The sequence below is a fragment of the Puntigrus tetrazona genome, chromosome 23 (assembly GCF_018831695.1).
Source record: "Puntigrus tetrazona isolate hp1 chromosome 23, ASM1883169v1, whole genome shotgun sequence".
Lineage (NCBI taxonomy): Eukaryota > Metazoa > Chordata > Actinopteri > Cypriniformes > Cyprinidae > Puntigrus > Puntigrus tetrazona.
In genome coordinates, this window is record NC_056721.1 from 623,307 (window position 1) to 645,899 (window position 22,593).

The 22,593-nt window shown below is 40.5% G+C and overlaps 1 pseudogene; it reads right to left on the reverse strand.

Annotated features, from left to right (window-relative positions):
• Positions 1-20,571, reverse strand: part of LOC122329150 — a 23,695-nt pseudogene extending 3,124 nt beyond the window's left edge.
• Positions 20,572-22,593: the final 2,022 nt, after the last annotated feature.

Below are 22,593 nucleotides of genomic sequence, written 5' to 3' on the forward strand. Positions count from 1 at the left end.
ACCTCCTAGCATTCCTTATGCCCCTGCAGGCCTGAAATCCAAGCTATAATCACTGTTTCCATCTTAAGCTCATCTGCCTTTAATTGTTGTTCATAAGTGACGAATCATACAACAGCAGCATTGACAGTATGCCATGTAATGTAAATTGTTAGACCTGAGAGAAGATTACCTCCACATAGAAACTGTGTCTGAACCCACAAAAATCAGATATATCAGTAACCGCACAGGTCAGAATATTAGCACCTCATCAAAACAAAAGTTAAACCGGCCAACAGCAGCAATATTTAGTTTGGTCCCCAACATCCGATCACTGGCGCCGAAATCACATTGTAAATGAATTAATTATAGACAAAAGTTTTGACGCTATTTGCCTGACTGAAACATGGCTGAAACTAACGCATTACATCAGTTTAAATGAGTCGACTCATCAGGTACTTATATAGCAATTTGAGCCCCACGGCTGTGTAATGAGGTGGAGGTGTTGAATCATCATCGCCAGGAGCTAAACATACCAGGGAACTGGAATTAGCTATAACTCTTTGAGCTACTGATCTTTAATGTTACGCTGGCGGATGCAATGCCAGAAATTTCTATTTTCCTTTATCTCTGTGTGTATAGACCACCAGGACCTTATGCAGATTTTCTAAGGAATTTGCTGATTTTATTTCAGATCTTAATAACTAATGAAGACAGAGCACTTATTATCGGGTGATTTCAACATTCATGTAGATTTACTCCAAATAATACAGTAGGAGCTACTTTCACAAATTTATTAACATCTTTTGGGCTAAAGCAAAATGTAATCGGCCTAACTCACTGCTGTAAGCATACATTAGATTTCATTATTTCATGGCATCGATGTTTTAGACCAGATATCTTACTTCTAAGTGACGATATCACTGATCATTTCTTATATCTTATAAACTCTCTGTAAGTGAGATTGTAATTGAGCCGCACTTGTTACTAACTGGGTAGAATCCATTATCCCAACCACGTAGATAAATCTACAAAATACCCACGCCAGATCTATCTGACCTGCTCCCAACCTGAGGAAAGCAGATGATCTTATGTACGACCAGCATGTGTAGAATCTCCACTTATTAATAGATACTGTCATCGCATCAAGTTAAAAAGATTAGAGAGAAGCTAGTGCTACCATGGCACAATAGCCAAAGCATACACGCCTAAAATAGCCACTGTTCAGTAGAACGTAAGTGGAGAAAGACTAAACTAGAGGTTTTTGTAATTGCCTGGCAAGGACATTATGTGTGCACTTAGTAGACAGTCACTAAAAAGCAGCAGAGCCAGCACCTCCAGAACTCATTGAAAGCAAACTCAAACAATCTCTAGATTTTTATTTCTAGCAGTGGCTAGATTAATAAAATGATCGGTCAGTACAGAACACACCTCTCAGTTAAGTAGCAATGACTGCACAATTCACTAATAAAATGGATAATATCAGACTTAAAATAACAGGAAACGTCTCCTTAATCCTTTGTCCTTTAGTCCAGCCTACTCAGTACCTGCAAATCTTAGCGTTACAGTGAATGCAACCATAGGATAAGAGGAAGAGTTAACAACTAATCACTAAGTCTAAATCTGCCACATGTGTATTAGATCCCATTCCAACTAAATCTCTGAGTATATATTACCAGCCGCTGTAACCTTCTAAATAATATTAACTCCCTCCTATCATTAGGTCATGATCTAACCCATTCAAATTAGTAAATTATTAAGCTTCCAGGATCAAAAAACTAACTTGATCCTAATGAACTATCTAACTACAGACTGATATCAAATCTCCGCATTTATATCAAAAATATTAGAAAAGTTGTGTCAGCACAGTTATGTTCTTCCTAAAGATAAATGACGTCTATGAGGAGTTTCAGCTAGTTTTTAGACCGCACTCATAGCAGATGAAACCGTGATTAGTTAAAATCACTAACACCTGTCGTTATCTCATAAACTGAGGCTGCGCTCGCTTACTAGTTTTTATTGGATCTCACTGCTGCATTTGATACCAGATCATAATATTCCTTGAGCGCTTAAACACTCCTTCGCTGGTGCACAGGGACAGGCTTTAAAGTGGTTTAATCACACCACAGACTGCTATCAATTTGTAGATATAAAACAGAGACTGCCTAGGATAATGCCTGTAAAGTGTGAAATTTCAAGATAAGTTTTAGGCCCCTTACTGTTCTCTATACAGCCGCCCTGGGAACATTATTGTTATGGTTAATTTCACTGTTATGCAGATGACACAGCCATACATTTCCATCTGGCTTGATAAGTTATCAGAAATGTCTAAATTAACAGGAGGTTATAAAGATATAAAAAGACTGGATGACTAGGAAATTTCTCTCATTAAACTCTAATAAACAGGAGGGTGCCTTATCTAGATCAAATCATGCTTGCACAAATTCTGTTTCCAAACTACAATAGCTGATGATATAAATGTTATCCGGATAAAGTTAAAAGACTTGGTGTGATATTGACAGCAACTCTGTCTGAACACTCATATCACTCATGTTACAAAATCTGCCTACTTTCATCTTGAAACATTACAACTCAGACATGCTGCCTCTCTCAGATGCAGAAAAGCCAATTACATCATGAGCATCTAGACTGATTACTGTACGCGCTGCTCGCTGAAGGTCTCAGCATCTTCACAAACAAGCTTCAGTTAGTGCAGAACGCAATGCCTTAAGTTCTTACCAGGACAAGGAAATACCGTATCATATAACCCCTCAGCCATCCTCCTGCACTGGCTGCCTGTTAATTTCTCGGATTGATTTGAAGTACTGTTACTGACTCCATAAAGGCTCTAAAAATGGTTTAGCCCCATTTATCTAACTCAGCCTTCTGTCTCGCTTACAACCCACACAGTCACGCTTAAGATCTCAAAACCTAGGCTCTGGTAGTTTCTCAAGTAGCAAAGTCTACAAAGGTGGTCGAGCGCTTTCTAGTGTATCATTTGGCACCCAACCCAAATAACCTTCCTAAGCAATGTTCGTGATCAGCATGACACTCTCAGTTTAAGTCTAAATAAAGATAGGTATCTTTAGTATGCTATACTCATAGATTCACACAAACCATGCCATATACATCGTGATTCAAAATAGTATAGGAATATTTATTACGCTAATTATCCTTTTGTCCTCACCCTGATGCACATCCTGAGGCATCCAGTTGACGAGCCCTCCAGTGGACTCCAGAGAGGAGATGACCTTTCCATGGCGATGTCGCAGGGAAACCCCAACTCTCTGTTCACTGAATTCTATCTTGAACTTCTGCATTGTAGTTCATCCTGTTGTATTGTAATGCATCCTGCTGTGTAGTGATTTGCTTTTGTTATGTAATACCTGCTTTTGTGAAGCTGCTTTAACAAGAAATGCCATTGTAAAACAAAAGCAAATAAATGAACTTGAACTAATTGAACTAATGAATGTTGTATATTAGTTGTTGTTGTTAACTAATAAATGTCGTGTTTAATGTAATTGATTAGAGAAAATAAAGTCATTAATCACTTGAGACCCATGTCGCCTTAAAACATAAAGCTTATTCGCCCTTCACAATTTTATGTGGTCTACTGCAAGCTGGTCCAAAAATGGCATGAATTGCAGACTTGTCAACACTTTCTAGATCTGAAGAAAATGAAATGTTGACTGAAAGTCAGGCTGTTCAAGGCTCATGTTCAAGTGCCAATTGTGTAATTCGTTAATTTTGTTCTCTGCAATTATAACTGAATGTAGATTTAAATTCTAAAATGATAAAAACAGATGATTGAAATAGACTGCCCTAAAGACTCCAACTTTATATTTACATCTTCTGGTTTGATTCTAATCACAATGTATTACATTAAAAACAAAAAAACTACAAAATATGCTAAACTACGTAAAATTTCTGTTATAATTTAATTTTCAATATAGATTGAAATAAAAAACTGGTTGGTCAAATAGTAAATAGTAGAGCTAAATCCATCTAGTTATTTTACTTTAGTTGCATCAAAACTGAATAAAATAAAACATGGGTCTTTTATAAATGTAATTATGTAAAAAGCTGTATAGTGCATGGAGTTTATAGAGAGTGTTTTTATTTTATTTTTATTATTATTATTATTTTACTTCAAATAAAAAATAAAATTTTGCTGCTCAGTCCTAGAAACCCAAAGACCTTGGAGGAATTTCCAAAACAAAGGAAGAGCAAAGCTATGGTACGTTGCAAAGAAGATTGTAGATAAATATCTCTGTTCTTTCAAGACAGAGAGCTCAGGAATAAAAGTTGTTGAAATAGGATGATGCTCTCTCTTATACAGCTAGAAACTGAGTTGAAAATATTCAGAGACTCCTTATCTCTGATTAAAGTACCATCAGAGGATGAAGATGCAGTGGAGTAGAAAGTTCACAGTATCAGATCGCTTATGGATGCAAGTGGAAATGCAGCCTGCTGGCTGAGGTCCAGATAATCCAAAACTAAAATAAGACTGGATTAAAGGCCTTTCTATAACCTATGATCTTCAGGAGTCTCAGTGTTCAAAAATTGATGGGTAGTTCATATAGCATCCAATCTGCAATCATCAACAAAGGAAGCACTGTAATGCACACAAGAGGGCCTTCTTCAAAGCTGATCACCTGCTCTGATCACACATGTACCCTCTCCCAGTTTTCTCCGTGCAAAACGAAGCGCTGAGGAATTATCCAAAAAAGGAAAACTCCTGGTGATTTTAATCTGCAAGGATGAAGATTGAACATCACATCCAGCCCAGCTGACTCTGGTGTTGCCAAGAAAACTCCTGAACATCTTACTGTCAAAATGAAGTGCCTGTTTGTTTAACTGTTATCATCGTTTAGAAACCAGATAATTTATTATGTTCTGTATTAATAAATGGTTTACTTATCTCTCTATGCTGTTGTTAAAAGTACAAATGAGAGAGTTTACTTTGTCAGCTATATTATTGCACCGTCGGCACCAAAATAAAATAGGTTTTGGAAATTTTGCGGTACTGTAATGTACAGATAACCATTAGCAATGGTTAATTGCTTCATGCTCTCTGTAATATTTATGACTATGGTCACAACTATCATCACTTACACTCACACAGAAGCACATGGAAACGGGTTGTTCTAAATTGATAGAAGTGCTTGTTGATCTCAATATATTTGTACATAGGCAGAGATCTGAGTGTAGACTCAGTAAGAAATATGAAGCACATGGTCATTGTGGTTTAACTACAGCTTGGTATCTGTTAAACGCATATATATGATGGCCAACTAAGAGGTTGCAGAATTGGCCTAACTGCGCCTCTATTTTCTGTACTGACTGGAAAAGTCTGCACTATAAACAACACTATCTTCACATTAGTTTATTGATCACTTTGTTCTATATGGACACATTTGATGGAATAGTATTTAGGTTATAGCCATTATGTTTATTGTAATTATATATATATATATATATATATATATATATATATATATATATATGTATATATATATATATATATATATATGATATGCATGTGTTTGTGAGAGAGTAATCTTTTCAAAAGTGAAAACACAGACAACCAAAATTAATAAATGGATAAACATTTTGGTAAATATTATTTAGGTTACTTAGTCATTTATCATAAGTATGTGAAAGGGAAATATTGAAATGGTTCAAGACATTCATAGAGCTTTCCTCCTCTACCAATGACAGGACTTGATTGCAGCTGACAGGGAATCCTTTAGCACTCCCCTGTATTCTTTGGTCTGTGGGTTTGTATTTTTGTATATTATTATTTGTTTGTTATTGACAATAAATAAATCCTTAATTTCATTTTGTTAAATGTGGATTTTAAAGGTTAAATTACATACAGATGACTTAAAATAAATAAAGAAAAAGTCAAACTCTAGTTTAAGTAGCCTTTTATATTTTTTTATTTTAAATATCTGTTTGCTATTTGTTTAAGGTGATGGACGCATTTAAGATTTCTGTGGATCAGGAAATTAATAACGACTACATCCTCTCTCCCATTGTGGCCTCTAAGCAAGTACATTCTTTGTTTATGTTTTGAATATCAACCCTCAAAAGAGGATGGTGCACTTTCTCTCGAATTCTATCTCAGAGGTGTTTATGCACATGCAGTGTTGAGAATAGAGAAAGGGTACAAACTTAGCACCTGGAGGGCTGCAAAGCGCTCTGCAGAGTTTTATTCCAACTCCTGCTTCAGCATACATGCCATGTTGTTTTCAAATAGCCTGAAGGATTTGATTGGTTGGATCAGTGAGCTCCGCCCTCGTTATAGCGTATGCTGTTGTATTGTGAAAGATATTAAATCTTGCTCCAGGGTTAAATCTTAATCATTAAGCATGGCAATTGACCATTTAATCTGGTGCTCAAACATTGTCAGTGTTTCACCCAAAAGTTAGATGTTTATTGGTCCATGTTGTTCCAACTAGTACTGCAAAAAGATATTTTAATGGTGTGTTTTGATATTTGAAAGTGTCTTTCCTTTTGCATGCAAACTGTTTGGTTACACACATTCTTCAATATACATTTTCAAGAGAAGAACAAACTCTTTTTTTTATGTCCTCACAATGCAAAAAGCATTCAAAACACTTCCACAGAGAGCATGAAGTCTAGTGCACTTGTTTTTGCTCTTTCTGACAACAAAAATTCCAAACTCCAGCCAGCAAGTAATTGTTTCTCTGTTCTGGAATGAATCCAGCCGCTTAATCACTTCCAATCACTATGAATCGCTTATTAAAGGAGACTTACTGCCACCTACTACCTATTATTCTACATTTACTGTACCTTTTATTTAAATCATTTTAAAATGTCAGATTACAATGTTTTTAGTATCGCATGTAACTGCTTGTAAAATTAGGCCTTTAGAAATTGAAATAAAAATATGCAGATTTATGTACTTTTATATACTTTAAAATGTATGCATCGTTTTTTATGTAAAATGTCTTACATTAGGTTAATTAAGATTCTATAGGGTTGTAATTTCAAACGAAAAGATTTGTACTACAAAATTAGAACTGACTAAATGTTTGTTGTTTATAATTCTGAATGTAATACATTAGAATAATTTGAACATTTTGATGTGTACTTTATCCAATTGAACTTAATTGGGCAAAAACATTTTACTTCAATTTAAACTTTGTCTGCGTTTTTTGTGCATTTATGTTGGCTCATTTCTTTACCTGCAAAGTTAAAGAAAGTTGCTGAGATAAGGGGAAAAATTCTGTCATTTAATCTTTAAAAAGTAGTAAAAGTACTTTTTAATAGTGTTCTATACTTTTGGTAGTATGAATTTTACTTCATTTTAAAACCTCCACAAGCCTGTTTTATTCCATTTTATTCTGCCTTCTACTCGGAAATCTGTTGGCTGGGTGTAGCAGCGTCAATCATCAGCGTGTCACGTGACGATCGTGCGATCTGCCAATTGCGATCTGCCTGGAGATCTTTAGTAAGTCGAGCGGCAACTGAAGGGGCCTGTTTTTTGTTTGGTTGCTACTACTGCTATTGCTTACTTAGACTAGGAGGTGGTTTGTTGAACGACTGGTGTAAACTTCTGTTATTTCTGATAAGGCGTATGTTCATGACTTAACACATGTCTTTATTTATTTTAGCCGCTGTGATGCTCCATTTAAACTTCTGTGGATCTAATTGCTGACTTACATAGACACGGAGACGGGAACAGCTTAGTAAAGTCACGTGACATACATCTTGCACGTGAGGATTTAATTTCTGTATTAGATTCACTAGATAGTGAAGTGCGCTTAAATGTGTATTTTTGTGTTTTGTAGTTAGAGGGTTAGGGCGCATTTGCGCTTCTGAAGATTTCTTTCCACATTGTTTTCTTATTTAGAGGATTGGGCGGAGACAGTGGGATCTTTTTTGCTATATTTATTTCTTTGATTTGTTTTAGCGCTACTTTCAGTTCCTTCCGCTTGTCTTGATTATGTATATAATTTCACATGTTGTTTGTTACCTTGTGTCCTTAGATGTTGTAAATAAGACATGGTTTTGGGAGCAATAAATCTTTTTGGTGGTGCTAAATATGATGTCTTGCGCTTCTTGCCACTTCTACCTGGAAGCTTCTTCTTTGCAGTCATCTCAATGTTACTCTTTTAAATTCCTAGACAAAAATCTCCATCTAAGGTCAGAACATTTATTGGGGCTCGTCACCGATATTTTTTAAATATTTCCGTAGAATTAAAATATTTCCAGGATAGTTATTACCGATTGTTTAACTCCGGTAAATAAAATGACCAAAGAAATCGCTGTGGGTGGTAACAGAATTTGTTGGACTGCGGCAGTAGGTTAGTGACCTTAGGTAAGATTGTCGAGTAAGCAGCAGTTGTAGCAATTTTTGAGTATGTAACAAAAAAATGTTCAGTTTAGAAGAATTTGTTAAGAGTCCTCGTTGAAGCTGCTTAATGTTTGTCGGAAACAGGACTGATTTTGTGGCTGATCATTTTAAATTGAAAAATTAATAAACAGGATCGTAAAGTCGAAATTAAGCAAAAGATAATTGACCAGTTAGTTGAGCTTAATGCGCTTCTCACGCCAAATATGGAATTGGAGGAGTCGGCTGATCATTTAAGTCCTGGGTGCTAAGGCGCTTGTTTGATGGAATGGCGAGATAAGAACGGTCTAGTGGCCAAACCGATGCAGATGCAGGGGTGGAGACTGCAGCAGATGTTGGTGTTGATCGGCACCTTTGAACTGCTCTCTCCGCTCTCTGTGGGTTCGCCGGATGAGCGGCGCGCTGAAAGTTCATGGCATGGCACGTTTCATATTATGATTCACAAGAGCATGCCTGCCAGGCTGAACTTGACTTACGCTGCAGATACGCAAAACTTGAGATCGAGGCTGAGACGCAAGCGAGGCTGCGCCAGCTCGAGTTGACGCCTCCAAAGGAGCCTGTGGAGGCTAATCAGCCAGTCTCCAGCTTTTCTTCAAATGTTTCTTCGTGTCGAGTTTACCCCAGTCCCACCTTTTGACGTGAGGTTAGTTACTGCTCTCTTGTTCCACAATTTAGAGAAACAGAGGTTGATTCATATTTTAGTGCATTTGAACGGATCGCGACCTCGCTTGGCATTGGCCACCTGGAATTCTGGTCTCCGTTATTGCAGTGTAAACTCTGTGGAAAGGCTTTAGAAGTGTATTCCACGTTGTCACTTGAAGAAAGTCTGAAGTATGATTTCGTTAAGTTGGCAATACTGCGTGCATATGAATTCGTTAGTTCCTCAGTTCACAGGAATGCACAGGAAAACTTCTAATCAAACTTTTGTGGAATTTGCTGGAGAGAAGGGCACGTTTTTTGATAAGTGGTGTGTAGTTAACAATGGCAGATTTTAATTGCTGGCGTGAGCTGGTTCTCTGGAAGAATTCAAGAATTGCTTACCGGAGAAAGTGGTTGTTTACCTAAACTAACAAAAGGTGAATTTTTTGTCACAGGCCGCTGTATTAGCTGACGAATATATTTTAACCTACAAAATGTCTTTGTTCACTCGTGTGGAAAACGCACCTTCTGTTCCATTTTTATCTAACACTCAATTGCGTGCGCCAAAAAGTGTACCAAGAGTTAGTGAGGAACGTGACTGTTTTTATTGTCACAAGAAAGGGCACGTTGTTGTGGATTGTCCTCACTTAAACGAAAACGGCAAAATCAAACTAAACCAGTAGGCTTTGTAAAGACTTGTAACCAGACTGTGGCTGTACACTCCAAAGATGATGTGGATGAGACGTTCCGTCCGCCCTTTATTCTAAAGGGGTTAATTTCTTTGACTGAGTCGTGATAAAGATCAAAAAGAAATTACAATGCTTCATGACACAGGTTCTATGCAAAGTTTTATTGTTGAAAGTGCAAATGAAATTTTCTGATGAGACTTCTTGTCACTCCAGTGTGTTAGTGCAGGGAATTGAGATGGGATGTGTAAAAGGCTCCTTGCATAATCTGCATTTGAAAAGTGACTTGTGTTCTGGACTTGTCCGTGTTGTAGTTTGTGCTTCACTGCCTATGAAAGGGTAGATTTAATTCTAGGCAATGATTTAGCTGGAGGGAAAGTTATGCCATTATTGGAAGTTTTGGACAAACCTCGACAGAATGTGCATTTGATGAGGTTGGTGAAGCTTATCCTCATGTTTTTTCCTGCGTATGTTACTTAAGGCACAGTCACAGAAAGAGATTGCTTTGAATGACTCTTTCTTTTCTTCTAATCGTAGATGGAGAGGAAAATTTGGAATGTGAGAAAAAGAAATCAGAAAGGGTGAAAATTTTATGATATGAATTCGTTGATTTTAAAAAATCACACGAGAGGAATTAATCACTGCGCAGAGAAAAGACGAAACCTTGATCACACTTTTTAATTCTGTAATTCCACGATGTGGTTAAGATGAAATCAAGCGCTTATATTTTGGAAAAGGATTTGTTGATGCGAAGTGGTGTTCATCACCTGACCGCCGAATGGGATGTTTTTTATCAGATTGTTGTTCCTCTCCCATATCGCCCATCCACATGTGTTATGCGTGCTTGGCACATGATCATCCACTGTCGGGTCATTTGGGCATAAGGGAAAACTTATAACCGGATTTTAAAGCACTTTTTCTGGCCTGGGCTGAAAACCGGCGTAACGCCGCTATTGTCGATCTTGTGACGTATGTCAAATTGCGGAAAGCCAAATCAGGTTGTTCCACCAGCACCGTTAAAACCAATACCTGTTCTTGGCGAACCATCTGAACATGTCCTCATTGATTGTGTAGGACCGCTGAAAAGTCAAAAAGTGGTAATCAATTTCTGTTAACAGTGATGTGTCTAGCCACTCGATTTCCAGAAGCAATTCCTTTGAGAAAAATCACTGCACCTGTTGTTGTCAAGGCACTAGTTAAGTTTTTTCTCGACATTTGGTCTGCTCGTAAAGTGGTAAAGTGATCAAGGCACCAATTTTATGTCTAAGCTTTTAATCAAGTCATGCAGACTTTAGGAATTACACATCGTATTTCCACTGCATTTCATCCAGAAAGCCAAGGTGCCCTGGAGCGTTTTCATCAAACGTTAAAGTCGATGTTGCAGAAAATATTGTTTGCAGACTGGTAATGAGTGGGATGATGGCATTCCTATGCTTATGTTCATGCATCAGGAAAGCATTCAAGAGTCGCTTGGTTTTAGTCCAGCTGGAACTAGTTTTCGGACATCAGGTACGTGGTCCATTGAAAGTTTTAAAAGACCAGATTCTGGAAGAAGACGGTTTGAAAACGAATGTACTGGAGTACGTAACAAAAGTTTCGAAGCGTTTGCGCATGCTTGCTCGATCGCAAGAGAGTTTCTTGCCCAGACGCAAAAATGTATGAAACGTAAAGTTTGACAAAAAGCTGTTAAAGCTGATCCTTGAAACCTGGTGATTTAGTTCTGGTTTTCTTTGCCATTTCTGGTTCTTCACTGTCAACTCGATTTTTCGGTCCTTATATAGTGAAAGAGAAATTGAGTGAAACGAATTATGTCATCTGTACTCCCTGACCGAAAACGAAAAACTCGTGGTTTGCCATGTAAACATGTTGAAGCTTTATCATTCGAGATCACAAACTGATGTGAATGACAGTACTTCAGACTTGCCGTTGTTTCTGCTGGGCGCTCGTGACAGAAAAGCCTATTACCGATGCTGAAGAAGATTTAGAGTAATGTTTCAGAATATTTCAGTCGATCAGAGGTTATGTAATTTGAAATATTGAAAGATCTTGGTTCACACTTAATTTAATTTGTCTATTGATCAGAAACGTGATCTTGTGGAGGCTCATTTCTGAATTTAAATGTCTGTTCAAAGATGTACCTGCGTTAACTAATGTCATTCAGCATGATATTGATGTTAAAGATGCTAGACCAATCCGACAGCATGCATACAGAGTGAATTCCAAGTTAAGCGTTCAGTTAAGCGACAAGAAGTTGATTATTTGCTGAACAACGGTCTCCATGGTCTAGCTCTAGTCCATGGAGTTCTCCGTGTATTTTGGTACCAAAATCTGATATTATCGCAGCCTGTAGAAACTTCTCGTCTGTGGTTAGTCCTTTAACGTCACTTCTGAGTCCTTCTGCTTTTTTTGAAATGCAGAATGCCAATACGCTTTTGAGAGTGTAAAACACTATTAAGTAGTTCCTCTGTTCTTGCGGCTCCTGATTTAGAAACGCCATTTAAGCTTGAGGTGGATGCAAGCAATGTTGGGGCTGGTGTTATGTTTATTACAGGATGATAAGCAGGGTATACCTCATCCAGTAAGTTATTTCTCTAGGAAGTTTAACAAGAATCAGTTAAACTATTCAGTCATTGAAAAAGAGATTTGCTAATTTTTGCCTTACAACATTTTGAGGTTTATCTTGATCTAGTGTGCAACCTTTGGTAGTTTTTACGGATCACAGTCCTTTGATATTTCTTTCAAAGCTGTACAATCATAATCAGAGGTTGACTCGGTGGTCACTTTTTCTGCAGAGTTATAGTTTGATATAAGACACAAAGGGGGCGCTGATAATATCTTGGCGGATGCTCTTTCAAGAGTGTAAAGTTTCTTGTTTTTCCAAAAGAGTTAATCTTATGGGGGAGTGTTAATGAACCATACACTGGTTTTCGTGTGTATGTTCTTTTTCTTTTTCTCTCTCTGTCTGTCACTTTTAGTGTTTTCTAGGTACCGCCTACTCGGAAATCTGTTGGCTGGTGTAGCTGTCAATCATCGTTGGTCACTTGTGACGCCGTGTGATCTCTGCCAATTGCGCATCTGCCTGGAGACCTTTAAAAAGTCAGGCGGCAACTGGAAGGGGCCTGTTTTTTGGTTTAAGTTGCTACTACTGTTATTGCTTACGAGACTAGAGTGTGGTTTGTTGGAACGACTGGTGTAAACTTCTGTTATTTCTGACATGTATGTTCATGACGAAACACATGTCTTTATTTATTTAGCCGCTTTATGCTCCATTTAAACTTGTGATCTAATTGCTGACTTACAGACACGGGAGACGTGGAACAGCTTAGTAAGTCACGTGACATACACATCTTGCACGTAGGATTTAATTCCCTGTATTAGATTCACTAGATAGTGAAGTGCGCTAAATGTGTATTTTTGTGTTTTGTAGTTAGAGTAGTTAGGGGCGCATTTGCGCTGAAGATTTCTTTTTCCACATTGTTTTCTTATTTAGAGGATTGGGAGACAGTGGGGATCTTTTGTTATATTTATTTCTTTGATTTGTTTTAGCGCTACTTTCAGTTCCTCTCCCGCTTGTCTTGATTATGTATATAATTTCATGTTGTTTGTTACCTTGTGTCCTTAGATGTTGTAAATAAGCATGGTTTTGGGAGCAATAAATCTTTTGCGGTGCTAAATATGATGTCTTGCGCGCTTCTCTTGCCACTTCTACCTGGAAGCTTCTTCTTTTGGTCATCTCAATGTTACTCCTTTTAAATTCCTAGACAAAAAATTCCATCTAAGGTCGTAACACAGTGGTTTTGACTGGTTCAACTATTACAATGTAAAAGTTTTTGACAGTGCAGCGGTAATACTGCATACATGCACTATTGTCTTTGCTGTTCAAAGAAGGAAAGGAAACGCGTATACAAGTAATTTGTGCATGAGATTTTTTTAAAAACCTGCACAATTTTTTTTTAGTTGGTTTTGCTTTTTTTGCTTGGTTTTTACTTATGGAGCTTAACTTTTGGCAGTACTACAATAATATTCAACACACAAGTGCTGTTACAACGCAAGCATTTTCTGCAATGACGATACACATTGTTCTTTCTGCAGTTAACTTTTGTTTTGTGTGTGTGTATGCGTGCATGTGACGATCTGCAGTCCTGTGTTTGTTTTCCTGTTGTTGTGTTTTGTTTTTTTAATAGAGCTTAACTTTTGGAAGGTACCACACTAATATTGTACACACACTGTTTTAATGTTGCTTACTTGCTTGTAGGAATGTTATTTGAATATTGGTGTTTTTAAAATTATTGTATTGCAGTTTGGTGCATGTCATATGTAACACAAAAAGCTATTGATTACATTTAATGTTTATGTCACCAAGCCAGCAGAGGGAGCTTTACCTCTGGGTGATCTGCGATCACTCCTCTGCTGCTACTTCTGCTACTCTGCTACTACTGCTGCTGTTAGAACACTATAAATGTTGTAGCAGGCCCCTCACCTGCAGGTTGCATTGTTCGCCTGTATTACTGTTAGATTGTTGTTTCCTCGAGTTTCCTTAGTCTTAGATTCCTTGGTTTTGACTCCTGCCTGTCTTCTGTTGTTCTGATTGTTTGCTGCCTGACCTGACCTTTGCCTGTTTTTGGATTTTGTTATTGCCTTGCCTCTGATACTCCTGTTTGCCCGATTGACGCCTTGCCTGCTTTGACCATGCCTTCGTTTAATAAAAGCCTGCAATTGATCCTGTTGGGAAAATCTTCGTTGTTTCCCTCCCAGGTTCAGGTCTGTCAATGATGAGATTTACTTTTAAATTTACTATCTTAATTAGTTTAATAAAGTCCGAATAATTGAGACTGAGCTCAGGATACATAACAACAGCATTAAAGGCATGCAGGGCAGTCCTGTATGATCACACTACATTTCACACAATATTTATATCCTTGTGCTTGCGTCTTCCTCCCACTCAGGTGTCCTTCACAGAACTAGGTGCAGTTGTTTCTTCTCGACCAGTAGATGGGCTCAGCAATCTCCACTCAGAGCCTTTATGAGGCCTGGGCACAGTGCTTCTATTGAGTAAAACCTGTAAAACATAAATCCTTTAAAACGTAAATCCCAATAATCCCTCTCTTGATCTCTTTGAAAGAGATCACAACCTTTGCTCCACTTCTTCCTCACAGTGAATCACCTGGCATAGGTCAAATTCCACAGGCCATCTTTTCCTTTTTCCTTACCAGAGTTAGTTTAGTTAGTTTAGTTTTGCTATTATCTGAACGTCACTGTTGCAAAATACCTTCTCTAAAATCTGCCTTACCTTGTTAAATTCCAATTGGTCGAGTCCACAACTTATTTTTGGGGCAGCTAATACCGGCACTTGGTCTTCCTGACACTTTTGTTTTAGTGCTTTTAGACTCTTTTCTAAGTTTTCATAGGTGGGCAGGTCCCTGCTCCACCACTTAGTTACCAAATGGTATATAACTTTTTCCCGTGTATTGTCTTCACACAGTCTCCTGGCTCCGATATGGTTTTGTTCAATTGTTCCACACCGTGTTTTTTCTCTGATTTGTTTTGCTACCCCGGCCCCTAGCCCGTAGTCTGCTCCAATACAATGTGTGATTGGAATGTGTTCTGGGATTTCTAGTAAATCCCTTGCCTTAATAATACTTTAAAATTCTTATGTTTCAGTTGTGGTAGTTGGAGGCTGATTTCCTCAGTGTCTTGTTGTTTGTCTCCCTTCTCGGGTTGGCCTGTTGCTGTTTCCCCGTCTCCCGTCTCTTCTCCCTCTCTCTGACCTTCTCGAAGGTCAGCTCGAACTGTTGTCAGAGGCCTGCTAGGGGCAGAACAGAAACAGCAAGCAGACAGGTGAAACCATGTGTTACCTTTTCCAGCCAACTGTACGCAGTGCGAGGTTCGCGCAGTTATTTTCATGGGCTCTGACCACCTGGAGGCAGACCATTTTCGTTTCATTTGTTTCAGCCTCACCCACTGCTCGTCAGGTCCTCTTTTCGTGTCCAATTCCTGTTGCTCTATTTCAGGCCAAAACTTCTGTGGGGAAAATGTGTTAATAACAGCTCTTACTTTTTGTTGGTAGGCCTTAGGTGTATCAGTGTACCCATCCCCAGGCATTGGGGCCCAGGGGCCAGGAAATTGGCGTCCAGTGGATAATTCAAAAGGAGTAAATCCAGTGGTTCTGTTTTTGAACATCTCACAGACATTAAGGCTATTGGTGATGCTTCTACCCAATTCAGAGAAGTGCTTGTACAGATTTTGGCTGTTTTGTTTTTAGGGTCTGGTTCTAGTCGTTCAACTTTACCTTGGCTTTGAGGATGGTAGACTGCTCCATATGAGTGCTTCAATCCTAGAGCTGACTCTACTTGGTTCAGATGCTAATTTTTAAAGTGTGTACCATTGTCTGACCTTATGACTTTGGGGAACCCATGTGTAGGTATGTAGTGATTGATGAGGCATTTTATCACTGACATTGCATCCTCCTGGCACATGAGTAAGCTTCTGGGCCATCCTGTGAAACTATCCACCATGACCAGTAAGTATCTCTTTTTGTGGACAGGATTTATCAAGTCTGTGCAGTCAATCACAGTCATGTACCCAGGGCCTCTATCCGCGGGGAAGTGGCCAGGCAATGGATGTGTGGTGGGCTTGACATTATATTCACTGCAGGTCTGACATTCAGCAATAGTGTTACTGATCATGTGTGGTAGAAACGGATGCCACCACCCCCTTTAACCTTTGGGGTCATATCTTTTGAATTACTATGTGCTAGTGAGACAGCGACTCTAGCTGGCAACACAGGGCTTCCTTCTGGACCTCTCCACAGTCCCAAGGCTGTTTTTGTTCCCCCTTTTGGTAACCAGGTAGTTTGTTCTTCTGGGGAGGATGCAGCTTGCTCTCTAATTATGAACTCTTCTGTTAAGGCTGGGTCTAAATTCAACACCTCATCTTGTGCTCTGACCATCATCTGTAATGGCACGTAGCCAGCTGCCTGCTTTGCTGCTTTGTCTGAGGCTGCATTTCCTACAGATACAAAATCTGTGCCATAAGTGTGTGCTGAGCACTTTACTATGGCCACCTCCTTTGGTAGTACTATAGCTTCTAGCAGTTGAGAGGCTTCTTCTGCATGTTTGATTGGCTTCCCTGTTGATGTCACAAATCCCACTTTGGCCCACCCTTGCAGCTCAACTGTAGCTGCCCCTACTGAATAGGCAGAATCTGAATATATGTTCACCCTTTTACCACTTCCCTTTTGCAATGCTGATGTTAAAGCTAATAATTCAGCTCTTTGAGCTGATGGTTTAGTTGACAACTTCTGTTAGACTGTTACTGTCAGGTCATCTCCCTCCCTACACTGGACACCACTGCATACCCAGCAGAAAGAGTACCCTGATCATTTCTGAAACAACATCCATCACAAAACAAGGTCACGTCTGGTGATGACAGTGGCCTGCTACTCATACCCTCCCCTGATCTTGCTGTCTTTTCTACCCTTTCCTCACACATGTGGGGCTCTCCATCCACCACTAATTCTGCCATATTTATGCCCTTGTGTTCATGTACAATGTTTGGTGCAGTCAATATTTTGATCAATTTGTTTTGCCTTTGTGCAGAGAATGTGAACGAGGAGGAGGTAATGAATGCTACCAGTGAGTGGTTTGATAGAATTATCAATTGGTGTCCCATTACCACATGATTGTTTTTTTTCGATCATTTTAGCTACGCCAGCAGCGAATTGAGCACAAGGGGCTTGTTTCTGTTCCACCACGTCCAATGGAGCACTCACATAACTCAACACTTTCTGGTATAGCACACCACTCACAGTTTTGCCCGTGGTTGTCACATCTAAATGGAAAGGTTGGCCATAGTCTGGGGTTTGTAGAGCAGCAGCCTTTGCCATGTCCCCTTTTAGGTAATGAAGGCCTGTTCAGCCTCTGTTGTCCAATTCAATTCACCCTTACTGTTTTTCATTCCAATTTCCTTCACTAAAGCTCTCAGAAAAGCTGTTATTTCAGTGTAATTCACAATATACTGTCTGCTGTAACCTATTAGGCCCAGAAAAGACAACATATCTCTTTCACATGTTTGGGTTTTTGGGTGGTTTAGTATGGCTTGTTTGGTGTCATTTGTCATAGAGGTTCCCTGCCGACCCACTAATCGTCCTAGAAAAGTGACCTCTGGCCTGCAGACTTGCAACTTTTGTTTGCTTGCCTTCAACCCTACCTCAGCCAGAAGTGACAGCACCCTCTCTGTGTCTATCAGACAGGTGGCAGCAGATGTAGATGCAATGAGCAAATCATCCACATATTGAACCACAATTGTGTTGGTATCGACTGTCAGATTGTCAGCAGCTTTCTTAGCTCTTGGTTGAAAATGCCAGGGCTCAAAATGAAGCCTTGTGGTAATCTGGTGTAAGTGTACTTCCGGCCGTTGTATGTGAAGGCAAACACGTCCCTACTCTGCTCTGCTAAAGGTATACAGAAAAATGCATTTGCCAGATCTATACAGGAGAAGTGTGGGTGTGTTCTGGGGTCAATCTGGTTAAAATGGTGTAAGGATTTGGAGTGGGGCAGTGGTGTAGTCAGAACCCTCTCATTTATTTTTCTCAGGTCATGGACCGTTCTATATTTCCTGTGGAGTGTTTAATGACAGGCAGTATTGGGGTGTTCCACTCAGAGGTGGTCTCTAGCACAGCACTCCCTTGTTCAATAGACTCTGAATGGTGGGGTAATACCAGTCATGGCCTCACAAGTATTTCTATACTGTTTCTCCTTTACCACTGTTGTTTTGTCTATTTCAAAGACACTGGCTGAATATCACAATAACCCACATCCTCACTTCCTGTTGACCATAACTTTTCTGGCAGGTTGGCTAGCATCTTTTAGTCTTTTTACCATGGGGCCTAAGGCCTTGGCTCCATGGTGTTTACTGATCATTAAGGAGATGTGTGGTATAGAGACAGTTTTCATTTCAAACCATTGTTCCTCACTTAACCTTACTTCCACAGCTACCCCCTTCCTTTCCAATGTCGATGACTGAGCCTTTCAGGTTGGTATATTTTTGATCTACATATTGGCTAAACTCTGTTGCATAAACCTCATCATTGCTTTTGATAGAATTATCAATTGGTGTCCCATTACCACATGATTGTTTTTTTTCGATCATTTTAGCTACGCCAGCAGCGAATTGAGCACAAGGGGCTTGTTTCTGTTCCACCACGTCCAATGGAGCACTCACATAACTCAACACTTTCTGGTATAGCACACCATTCACAGTTTTGCCCGTGGTTGTCACATCTAAATGGAAAGGTTGGCCATAGTCTGGGGTTTGTAGAGCAGCAGCCTTTGCCATGTCCCCATAAACCTCATCATTGCTTTTGTCATAGTATAGAGTACAGTGTAATGGGTCAGAAACTGGCAGGAAGTGTCTCAACAGGTCTGGTCTCTGGTTTATCAGCTGCCTAAAGTTGGTTTGTTCTGGATGCAGCACTCTGACCCAATAAATGTCCACCCCCACTGCTGTAGTTAATACCCATTGACCAGCTGCAGGTACTAGACCACCCTTAATGGAGCAGTTTTGTGTTTTCCATTTGGAAAAGTTAAAATGATGCCCTCTGGGCTACACAGAATTTTCACCCCCAATTTTACTAACAGGTCTCGTCCGAGAGAGCAGAGGGCACACTGGCAGAGCATAGGAAAGGGTGCATGACCTTTTGACCTGCTACTTCTACAGACAGAGGTTTGTATTTTGGCCAGGCTACAATTTCCCCAGAGAACCCTTTGACTTCCTGTACTTCACAAGAGAGTCGTCCTTTCTCAACCATTCCAGCCTGATGGTAGAGAAGGAGGCCCCAGTGTCCACTAAGGCCTGTACTTGGCTGTCTGTTGACCAGTACAGTTAGTTAGGCTCAGCCTCAGCCCCTTATTGGTTCTCTGTGGGTCTTGTCAATAATCCGCCTGGTCTGCCTGGCCCCAGACTGGGCTTTTGTCTGGGCACCTGTTGGTAGGTAGACCACGGGACATTTCTGGGACACCTCTTCCTCTTCCCAGAGGCCCTCCTCTAACAGGAGCCCATCCCGTGCAGGAGGTTGTCCCCCTCTATTCAGTGGGCAGTCTCTTTTCCAGTGATCACCTGCTCCGCACAGATAACACCCCTGCTCTCTCCCTGGTCTCCCGTAATTCCCCCTATAATTTTGGTTTTGCCACCCATGTCCAGAAGGTGGCCAGTCTGGCAGCGGGTCATATGGATAATCACGTGGGCCCTGAGGCTGATAGTTTGCTGCCCCTTGTGACACTTCCTGTCCCTTCATCCCTGATTCATTACAGGCATTTGTAGAGCTCCCTCTCTAGGCTTCTTTGTATTCTTTTCTTTTTCTTTTTATCCCTTTCTTGTTTTTCCATGGCGCTGTCTACATAGTAAATGAAATACCTGGCCCATGTCTCTCCACTACCCCCACATTTCTGGACTGTTTTCTACTTGTTGTTTTGCTTTTTCGGAACTCCCTTCATTACTGCCTGCTGGGTGCTGCCCTGTCCTTTCTTCCCATTCAGCTTCTGTCCTATGCAGATGTGCTGATGCAGATTCTTCTGCTCCTATCTTAAATTTGATAGATTGATAAGTCATTTTTGGTGTTGGATAGAGGTTTGTAAGAGCCCTGCTTATTTGGGTAATTACTTTGGACAGTGGTTTCTCTTTGGCCATGTCTTCTACTCTAGCTTCATCCTCTAGAGTAGTCATCTGGGTTCTGGTAAGCAGATGTCCCATTAGGGCCCTAAAGTCCCCAACTGCTAGTTCATTACCATGGGTTAATGTGGTGAGTTTATTTAACCATCTCATTCCTCCCTTAGTTAGATCTGGCAATTTCTGCAGTACTGCATTCATGTCTGCATTTCCCCATGGTCTATACTCTGGATTCTGGTGTCCTCCTATCCTGTACAGTGGATACTGGGTTGGGTATGTTGTTCTAACCCCATGTCTTTCTTTAAATTTAAGGCTTGTAATAAGGTGGTTCCTGAGGCACCTCCTTCTCCTTTGTGGGGCTGGTAGCTGTACCAGCCCTGGGTGGGGCCTGTGCCGCCTGTTTAGAACCCCAGTCTATGTCCAGCTCATATCCAGTGATTTTTACACTATCCTTTTCTTCACCCTGACCTTTAGCTAGGCTTAGCCCTTTCACTGAATCTTCCCTACATTCTCCTCTGATTTCCCTTTCCCTTCTTTCTGAGTTCTGTCCTCAGCATTCTGACATTTTCCTCCTCATGTATACTTTCTCCATACAGACTACCTACTCTGCTTCCACATGCTGCCTCCTCCTTATGCACACCCGTCAGTCTCTTCCTTTCTCCAGTCAGCTGCCCTACGCGTCGCTCTAATTCCTCTACTTCCTGAGTTCTCTGAAGTATTTCTCTGTCTAACTACTGTTAATGATTGAACTCATGGGTTGTTTTGTCAGTTCTTCATTTATTAGCTCTCTTACTCTTTTTCTTCTTCTTCTAACCTAGCCTCCTCACTTGGTTCTACCTCAACTGTTCCTCCTGTCAGGACAAACCTTCCATTTATTCTGCTCCATATTCTAGTCTGATAGGCCTTTTCTTTCACCTCTTTTTCTAATTTCCCTTTAGTAAAAAATGTTGCAGCTTGCCTGTTCTGTACCGCCATTTTATGCTCTTTGTCTGCTCTTTCTTTTTCTCTCATTATGGCCCTTAATAGTTCCTTTGATCTCAGTGGAATTGTTCCACCCATTAATACACTCTAATTGCTTCCATGCCTTTTCTAATTCTCTTGTCACCCTTGGTTTTTCTTTAATTTCAGCCTGTGCCAACATTTGTCTACACAATTTATCCCATACTTCCTTATAGGTAGTCATCAGTTTATATTTTACCCTAGTCCAATTACACTTCTCATAATTTGGATTATGACCAAACAGTCTGCACCATCAGGTTATTGGGGTGTTTGTATGTCTAACTTTTCTATGCTTCCCTATGGGTAATAATTGGCTTTTTTTTATTATATAATCTAACACCACCTACTTTCCCAGGATCAGTGTCCTTAATACAGAAACCACTGTGTGTGTACTGCTTCTTTCACTCTTGTTTTATTTCTGTCATTCACTGTCCCAATCTCTTGGGCTCATGCAGGGGGCTCATAAAACATTTTGCACAGCACATACACATAATATCAAGTAGAAAAACTCAGAGCCTTTATGAGGCCTGGGCACAGTGCTTCTATTGAGTAAAACCTGTAAAACATAAATCCTTTAAAACATAAATCCCACAATCCGCACGCCTCAGACCCCTCATTCGTGACAGAATGCAACCTCACACCAGGATCCAGCAGCTTTTCACCTTTTCACTTTTTCAGTTTCTAGAGTTCGGTTTAGGGACTGTGGGGTCAGCTTTCACGTTGGGTGTTGAGGAGGAAAGGACACCGCATCAACTCCTGTAATGGCTGCCTTCCCGAGCCGCTCCCAAGATGGTCGCCTTCCCAGAGCCGCTCCCAAGATGGCCGCTTTCCATGAGCCACTGCCGAAGATGGCCACCTTCCCCGAGCCACTGCCCAAGATGGCCGCCTTCCCAGAGCCGCTTCCCAAGATGGCCGCCTTCCCGAGCCGCTCCCAAGATGGCGCCGTGATTCCACGAGCCATTGCCGAAGATGGCCACCTTCCCGAGCCACTGCCCAAGATGGCCGCTTTCCCAGAGCCACTTCCCAAGATGGCCGCCACCTTCCCCCAGAGCCGCTTCCCAAGATGGCCGCCTGCCGGGCGCCGCCCCCAGTGCCCGCGCCTTGGGCGCCGCCTCAAGTTATCCCACCCTCCGACCCTTGCCACACGTCGTCGATGGATCCCAGCAGCCCCTGCACTCATCCTCTGCCCACCATCTGGAGCGCCAGTCTCTATCGCCGCCATGGATGAAGGATCCTCGCTTCATC